General features: G+C 40.7%; 1 non-coding gene across 1 annotated transcript; it reads right to left on the bottom strand.

The window, feature by feature from the left end:
* Nucleotides 1-6,801: 6,801 nt before the first annotated feature.
* LOC136722912 (U5 spliceosomal RNA) lies at nt 6,802-6,916 on the bottom strand. Its single transcript, XR_010806539.1, has one exon. It is a non-coding gene; the product is annotated as a U5 spliceosomal RNA (small nuclear RNA).
* Nucleotides 6,917-9,428: the final 2,512 nt, after the last annotated feature.

The raw sequence follows: 9,428 nt of genomic DNA, 5'->3' as shown, positions 1-9,428 counted from the left end.
TTGCTTCTGTGGACAAGTGTCTTTTATACAGGTAACGAGCTGAGATTAGGAGCACTCCCTTTAAGAGAGTGCTCCTAATCTCAGCTCGTTACCTGTATGAAAGACACCTGGGAGCCAGAAATCTTGCTGATTGATAGGGGATCAAATACTTATTTCCCTCATTAACATGCAAATCAATTTATAACTTTTTTGAAATGCGTTTTTCTGGATTTTCTTGTTGTTATTCTGTCTCTCACTGCTAAAATACACCTACCATTAAAATTATAGACTGATCATTTCTTTGTCAGTGGGCAAACGTACAAAATCAGCAGGGGATCAAATACTTTTTTCCCTCACTGTATGTATGTATGTATGTATGTATGTAAGTGTGTGTGTGTCTGTCTCTGTGTGAAAGTGTGTGTGTGTGTCTGTCTGTGAAAGTGATTGTGTGTGAAAGTGTGTGTGTCTGTCTGTCTGTCTGTGAAAGTGTGTGTGTGTGTGTGTGTGTGTGCGTGTGTCTGTCTGTGAAAGTGTGTGTTTGTGTGTGTATGGGTGTGACAGTGTGTATGAGTGTCTGTCATGTAACTCGCACATCTGTGAGGGCACCATTTTTGCAGAAAGAGATGTACACATTTTGGAGCAACATATGCTGCCATCCAGACATCATCTTTTCCAGGGACGTACCTGCATTTTTCAGCAGGATAACGCCAAACCACATTCTGCCCAGATTTCAAGCGCATGGTTGCATAGGCAGAGAGTGCGGGTGCTAGCATGGCCTGCCTGCAGTCCTGACCTGTCTCCGAATTGAGAATGTGTGGCGCACTATGAAGTGCAAATTAAGACAACGAAGGCCCTGTGCAGTTGCGCAGCTGAGGAAATGCATAATGGATGAATGGGGGAAAATCCCGCTTGCTAAACTTAACCAAGTGGTGTCTTCAGTGCCCAAGTGCTTAATAAGTGTTATTAAAAGAAAAGGTGATGTTACATAGTGGTAAACAGTCGACTGTCCCAACTTTCTTGGTTTCTTTTCACTGCTAATGAGATGCTGTAGAGTGAGTTAGTTATATTGCTTTCAGGAGCTCTAATCGTATTGATGAATTCATGCAGCATTTGTAATTGAATTTCAAAAAGAAATCCTTGCTGTCTGGCCTGTGTGTATGAGATGTACTCTGTCAATCTTTGGCTAACAACTGAAACATTGGTAGAACAGAAATGGCAACATAAAAAAGAAAAGTACATTTTAAAAGAGCACATTAAATAGGATGAATATACAGTTTTTTACAATCACTTTGTCACTAATTTCAGAACCTTGATGTCATTTTTCAAAACTCTAGACACAAAACTCAAAACGGTCATCACTTGTAACACAGGCTGTCCAATGTTCTAAACATTGCATTGTGCATTCATATCTGTATAGAAACCTAGCACTTGCAGACTTGTTGGTTCAAATAACTCATTTATCATGAAATACCATAGTAACATAGTAACACAGAAGATACCGATAGTTTCACTGTGTAGTTGTTCGTACAATCATTAAATATTGTAGTACAAAATATGTGATACATGTTTCATTATGGTACTACACATAAATACATCACTGTAAAAGGACTAGTAGAGAGAATACTACAGACACAGTGGAATCATTGAACAAAATCTGAAATGTATTGATGCAATACAATCAAATCACACCATAGGTTTCTTTGAATCCATGCAAAAATAATTAGCTACAAAAAAGAACAAAACTACAGTAAAATGTCAACTGCAGTGTTCCTCACCTGGCTTAGTGTAAAAAGCAAAACAAAGGATTGATTACTGTACTTCTAAATTTCCATCAGCCCTGTGTTCAGGTTCAGGTTCTCACAACCATTTTTCACAAGAGGCATCTTGAAACTGAACATACCTGAACATACTCAGTCATCAGCTGCTTCACTCTGTCTGCATTTCTTTCAAAAGGCACACTATACTCTGTGCTACACATTGGTATGCAGTATACAGTCATTTGACAATTGAGAGTAGCCTAATGTTTAGTGCATGCTGAAGACTTGCCGCTTCTCAGTACGGACATTTCTGATGATTGAGGCCACAGTTGATCCTGAGTTGATTCTGAGGTTTGATTGAATCATTGTAGCTGCCTCAGTCATGGTCATGCCATGATTTACAACATGCTCTACAACTATTTCTCGGATTTCACTGGACACTATTTGCTGTTGCTGCCGCTGTCTGGTCCGTGGCCTTGTCCTCTACCACGTTCCCCCAACACCTCTCAAATGAGGCCCATGGCTGCCTCTCTGGTGAGGCCTAAGCCCTCCTCTATGACGAGGCCCACGACCACCTCTCAGAAGGGGTGCATGTCCCCTTCCATTCCTTTGACCACCACGTCTTCCTCCTCCCACTGCTTGACCTCTATTGTGACCTGGATGACCTGCCGGCTCCATGTTATCACTGTGTTGCTCGGGTGGATAGCACTCATTTCACTCGATACTCGTACCACAATGTGAAATCAATCATCAATAACCAGTTGGCAGTATTGGAATAGCAATTACAAGGGCCTGCATACGTACAGTAATGTCAAATCTGATGTGGAAGAACAATCATCTTCAACCAGGTTGGAGCGTTAGTTGCAATGCCTTTAATACACGCAGCGTGGAGAGGAACAGTGACTCAAGAAGATCCCAAAGTCGCTCTGCCTTCATTTTAACAGTCAGAGCTTTTATACACAAAAATCAAAGAGCTGGTTATAATCAGAAAGTCATTACTATGTTATCTTAAAAGTTAGCTAAGCAGAATTTATATCATTATAGGACAGAGTTCATAGATCAACACATGGATTAGGGAGCAGGCACTTCAATCATACTGTTTGACATTGTCTCCAAGATTCTCATCGTAAATAACAAGCAGAAATCAAACTACCTTCTGGCCTGACCTTCTAGCTTGACCTTATCTTTCTTAAGTATACAAGAGAGAAAAACAGGTATTAGAGAAAGAATTTCTAACTTTCCTTCCACACTGAAAACATGGTGTGGAAAAGTGCTACATGATGATGAATGATGATGAAATATTACATCCATAGATAATGTAGTTCAACTGGTTCATGCTCCTCGGTTATTGGTGTCAATGGATCTCATTATCCTGAAACTTTCATGATCGAAACATGGAATACTGTTCGTCAGTTTCCATAAAACTATGAATTAAGAGTAATGCAACAGTCACTTATCATTTTGAGCAGCTGTATCAATTGATAGTTAGATCTTTGTAATGAAATGAATAGACAGTGATCTCAGATGTAATGTGTGAATTGCATTTTGAAATGGTAATACTTTGACGTTAAGTTGTATCATTTTAGTTCAATGAACAAATGATCTGAGGTTGATGTGTATTGTATCCAAGCAATTGAAAAATGTGCATTTTGATCATCGGGTGTGAGTTTAGTGTCTAGAGTTTTGAAAAATGACATCAAGGTTCTGAAATGAGTGCCAAAGTGATTGTAAAAAAGTGTAATATCAGGGGACAGTGGCTATTACTGATCTGGTCTTCCGTGGCCTCTGTATTAATGTAACAGGTCACATTGTATGTGTACACTGATACTTGATAGTATAATATAGTACAAGTAAAAAACATACATAGGTATCATAGAAGTATTTTGCAGAAATGATTAAGGATACTTATCAAAATGGAGAGGAAATGCTAAATCCAGTCTCCCCAGGCTGAGCTTCTATTGCTACACCTGCTAAGTGGCTGCTGGCCCCACTATATGGATAGAGCCACACCAAGTACAAGAGTCTCCCCATTGCTATTTATATCTCCCTATCCAGTCTTCTATACGTGTCAGGTATACAAGTGTGTGTGTGTGTGTGTGTGTGTGTCTGTCTGTCTGTCTGTCTGTCTGTGAAAGTGTGTGTGTGTGTGTGTGTGTGTGTGAAAGTGTGTGTGAGTGTCTGTCTGTCTGTCTGTCATGTAACTTGCACATCTGTTAGGGCACCATTAATGCAGAGATGTACACATATTGTTTATTTTCCATATATATGTATGTATGTATGTATGTATACATGTCCAATTGCTTTGACAATACAAATGCACTGAATTGAGACAGAGAGAGAGAGAGAGAGAGAGAGAGAGAGAGAGGTGCTAAGGCACATTTGTAACATAAATTAGGGAACATTTGAAACATGCTTAGGGAACATTCATAAGAACATAAGAACATAAGAAAGTTTACAAACGAGAGGAGGCCATTCGACCCATCATGCTCGTTTGGTGTCCATTAATATCTAAGTGATCCATGGATCCTATCCAGTCTATTTTTAAATGTTCCCAAACTTTCAGCTTCTACCACTTTCCATCTTGAATGCCTTGAAGCCCAATTTCCATTTGTTGTCCCCTGGTGCGTGTGTCCCTGCTGATCTGGAAAAGCTCCTCTGGTTTGAGGAACCTTTCATGATTTTGAAGACTTGGATCAAGTCCCCACGTAATCTCCTCTGTTCCAGGGTGAAAAGGTTCAGTTCCCTCAGTCTCTCCGAGTAGGACTTTCCCTTCAGACCTGGAATAAGTCTGGTTGCTCTCCTCTGAACTGTCTCTAAAGCAGCAATATCCTTCTTGAAGTGTGGTGCCCAGAACTGTACACAGTATTCCAGATGAGGTCTAGCGCATTGTACAGTCTTAACATTACTTAAATTCTACACTTTTGACGATATACCCTAGCATTCTGTATGCCTTTTGTATTGCTTCCCCACATTGTTTGGATGGAGAAAGTGAATCCACATAGATTCCTAGGTCTTTCTCATGCATTACTTCATCTAGATCTGTACCTCCCATAGTGTAATTATAGTGGACATTTTTGTTTTACTGCATGTATTACCTTGCACTTGTCCACATTGAATTTCATTTGCCAGGTGTCAGCCCACAACTGAATTTATCTAAGTTCCTCTGAATAGCATGTGCTGCCAAGATTGTATCTGCTAAGCCACCTATTTTAGTATCATCTGCAAATTTGACAAGGTTGCTAAGTATCCCAGAGTCCAGATCATTAATATAGATTAGAAAAAGCAAAGGCCCTAGTACTGATCCCTGTGGAACTCCACTAACAACCTCACTCCAGTTAGAAGTGACTCCTCTAATCTGTTTCCTATACATCAACCAGTTCATAATCCATCTACTTACATGACCCTGAATGCCTACAGCTTCCAATTTGAGGATCAGTCTTTGGTGTGGAACCTTATCAAAAGCTTTTTGGAAATCTAAGTATATCATATCATATGCTTTCACGTGATCTACAGCTGCAGTTGCATGTTCAAAAAAATGTATTAAGTTAGTAAGACATGATCTGCCTCGTCTAAACCCATGTTGACTATCTCCAAGAATATGGTTTTCATTGAGATGCTCCTCTATTTTCTGTCTAATCATTTTTTCCAACATTTTACAGGTGATGCAGGTGAGACTGATTGGTCTGTAATTTCCTGGCTCAGTTTTGTCCCCTTTCTTGTGGATTGGTATGAAATTTGCTGTCTTCCAGTCAGTGGGAACATCCCCTGTTCTAAGTGTCATTTGAAATAATCGAGTTAACGGCCTATACATAATTTCCCTCATTTCTTTAAGTACTGTTGGAAATATCCCATCTGGCCCAGGTGATTTGTTTGATTTTAATTCTGCTAGTCCCTTTAGTACCTCCTCCTCATTTATCCTGATCTCTCTTAGGGTTTGACTGGATTGATTGTCAACCTGTGGCATGTCATCTGTTTTTTCTTTTGTAAAAACCTCTGTGAAATACTCATTTAGAATATTTGCCACATCTTGTTCATTTTCCAAGATACCTCCATTTTTGCCCTTTATCTGTTTCACCTCCTCCTTAATTGACCGCTTGCTGTTGTAATTTTGAAAAAAGCTCATTGCATTGGTTGTAGCTCCAAGAGCTATGTTTCTTTCTATTTCCCTCTTTGCTTTCCTGATCCCTTTCTTAAGATCTCTTTGCAGCTCAACATATTCTATGTATTTTGTTTCATCACCATCCCTTTTGTATGTGCTATACAACATTTTCTTCCTCTTTATATTTTTTTGCATGCCTCTGGTTTGTATGTATGTATGTATGTATGTATGTATGTATGTATGTATGTGTGGAAGGAAAGTTAGAAATTCTTTTCTCACAACTGTTTTTCTCTCTTGTATACTTAAGAAAGATAAGGTCAAGCTAGAAGGTCAGGAGGCCATAAGGTAGTTTGATTTCTCTTTGTTATTTACAATGAGAACCTTGGAGACAATGTCAAACAGAATGACCTACGTGCCTGTTCACTAATACCATGTATAGACCTATGAACTCTGTTCGATAATGATATATGTTCTGCTTAGTTAGCCTTTAAGATAACATAGTAATGACTTTCTAGCATGTATGTATGCATGTATATATATATATATATATATATATATGTATGAATGTATGTATGTCCAATTGCTTTTGACAATACAAATGAATTGAGAGGGAGAGAGAGAGACAGACAGACAGACTGACAAACAGAAAAACAGACACACACACAAACACACACACACACACAGAGCCAGCCAGCCCGCCAGCCAGCCAGCCAGCCAGCCAGCTCAGCGATGACATCACGAGCCTCTCTCAGCTGACTGCTATGACATCACAGAGCACGTACATTCCGTTGCTTGCCGTCTGTCAACCACTCAGTCACTGCCAGCCAGACTGGCTGGCTGGCTGGATGTGGGGGCTGCTTGCTGCTGCTGCGTACCTTAGCAAGCTTATTTGCTTGACCGGCCTTCCTACTCCTCTGCCCACATGCCCACCTATGCCCGATCTGCTGTTCACCTGGATCACAGCTCCGCCCCAACAAGGCAGAGCCCCCCAAGAATGGTACAAACTCACCCACGATCCCCTCCACGGAAAGCTTTAGCAAAAGGCAAAAGCGTTATACGTAATGAAGAGGAACCCGAGTCCAAGACGCATCCGACCAGCCATACATATTTGTGTGTATTAAAGATCACATTTTCTTACATTTAGTTTTTCTGTACTTTATTACATCTTATTGTGATTTATAAAAGTATTGTTTCTTTTCCATATGTATGTATGTATGTGTGTGTGTGTGTGTGTGTGTGTGTGTGCCTGTCTCTGTGTGAAAGTGTGTGTGTGTGTGTGTGTGTGTGTGTATATGTCTCTCTGTGAAAGTGTGTGTGTGGGTGTGACAGTGTGTGTGAGTGTCTGTCTGTCTGTCTGTCATGTAACTCGCACATCTGTGAGGGCACCATTTTTGCAGAAGAGATGTACACATTTTGGAGCAACATATGCTGCCATCCAGACATCATCTTTTCCAGTGACGTCCCTGCATTTTCAAACAGATCACATTTTATTACACTTTGTTTATCTGTACTTTATTACATCTTATTGTGATTTATACTTGTAATGTTTCTTTTCCATATATATGTATGTACAGTGGGGGAAAAAAGTAATTGATCCCCTGCTGATTTTGTACGTTTGCCCACTGACAAAGAAATGATCAGTCTATAATTTTAATGGTAGGTGTATTTTAGCAGTGAGAGACAGAATAACAACAAGAAAATCCAGAAAAATGCATTTCAAAAAAGTTATAAATTGATTTGCATGTTAATGAGGGAAATAAGTATTTGACCCATTTTCAATGCCCTGGCTTAGGGTTCTCACCCATGATTTGACAGTACATGGCCCCGTCCATCGTCCCTTTGATGCGGTGCAGTTGTCCTGTCCCCTTAGCAGAAAAACAGCCCCAAAGCATAATGTTTCCACCTCCATGTTTGATGGTGGGAATGGTGTTCTTGGGGTCATTCCTCCTCCTCCAAACACGGCGAGTTGAGTTGATGGCAAAGAGCTTGATTTTGGTCTCATCTGAGACCACTTTCACCCAGTTCTCCTCTGAATCATTCAGATGTTCATTGGCAAACTTCAGACGGGTCTGTACATGTGCTTTCTTGAGCAGGGGGACCTTGCGGGCGCTGCAGGATTTCAGTCCTTCACGGCATGGTGTGTTACCAATTGTTTTCTTGGTGACTATGGTCCCAGCTACCTTGAGATCATTAACAAGATCCTCCCATGTAGTTCTGGGCTGATTCCTCACCGTTCTCATGATCATTGAAACTCCACGAGGTGAGATCTTGCATGGAGCCCCAGACTGAGGGAGACTGACAGTTATTTTGTGTTTCTTCCATTTGCGAATAATCGCACCAACTGTTGTCACCTTCTCACCAAGCTGCTTGGTGATGGTCTTGTAGCCCATTCCAGCCTTGTGTAGGTCTACAATCTTGTCCCTGACATCCTTGGACAGCTCTTTGGCCATGGTGGAGAGTTTGGAATCTGATTGATTGATTGCTTCTGTGGACAAGTGTCTTTTATACAGGTAACGAGCTGAGATTAGGAGCACTCCCTTTAAGAGAGTGCTCCTAATCTCAGCTCGTTACCTGTATGAAAGACACCTGGGAGCCAGAAATCTTGCTGATTGATAGGGGATCAAATACTTATTTCCCTCATTAACATGCAAATCAATTTATAACTTTTTTGAAATGCGTTTTTCTGGATTTTCTTGTTGTTATTCTGTCTCTCACTGCTAAAATACACCTACCATTAAAATTATAGACTGATCATTTCTTTGTCAGTGGGCAAACGTACAAAATCAGCAGGGGATCAAATACTTTTTTCCCTCACTGTATGTATGTATGTATGTATGTATGTAAGTGTGTGTGTGTCTGTCTCTGTGTGAAAGTGTGTGTGTGTGTCTGTCTGTGAAAGTGATTGTGTGTGAAAGTGTGTGTGTCTGTCTGTCTGTCTGTGAAAGTGTGTGTGTGTGTGTGTGTGTGTGCGTGTGTCTGTCTGTGAAAGTGTGTGTTTGTGTGTGTATGGGTGTGACAGTGTGTATGAGTGTCTGTCATGTAACTCGCACATCTGTGAGGGCACCATTTTTGCAGAAAGAGATGTACACATTTTGGAGCAACATATGCTGCCATCCAGACATCGTCTTTTCCAGGGATGTACCTGCATTTTTCAGCAGGATAACGCCAAACCACATTCTGCCCAGATTTCAAGCGCATGGTTGCATAGGCAGAGAGTGCGGGTGCTAGCATGGCCTGCCTGCAGTCCTGACCTGTCTCCGAATTGAGAATGTGTGGCGCACTATGAAGTGCAAATTAAGACAACGAAGGCCCTGTGCAGTTGCGCAGCTGAGGAAATGCATAATGGATGAATGGGGGAAAATCCCGCTTGCTAAACTTAACCAAGTGGTGTCTTCAGTGCCCAAGTGCTTAATAAGTGTTATTAAAAGAAAAGGTGATGTTACATAGTGGTAAACAGTCGACTGTCCCAACTTTCTTGGTTTCTTTTCACTGCTAATGAGATGCTGTAGAGTGAGTTAGTTATATTGCTTTCAGGAGCTCTAATCGTATTGATGAGTTCATGCAGCATTTGTAATTGAATTTCAAAAAGAAAT

The sequence above is a fragment of the Amia ocellicauda genome, unplaced genomic scaffold, assembly GCF_036373705.1.
Source record: "Amia ocellicauda isolate fAmiCal2 unplaced genomic scaffold, fAmiCal2.hap1 HAP1_SCAFFOLD_147, whole genome shotgun sequence".
Lineage (NCBI taxonomy): Eukaryota > Metazoa > Chordata > Actinopteri > Amiiformes > Amiidae > Amia > Amia ocellicauda.
Note: the sequence above shows the minus strand (reverse complement) of the source record. Positions and strands in the feature narration are given on the sequence as shown.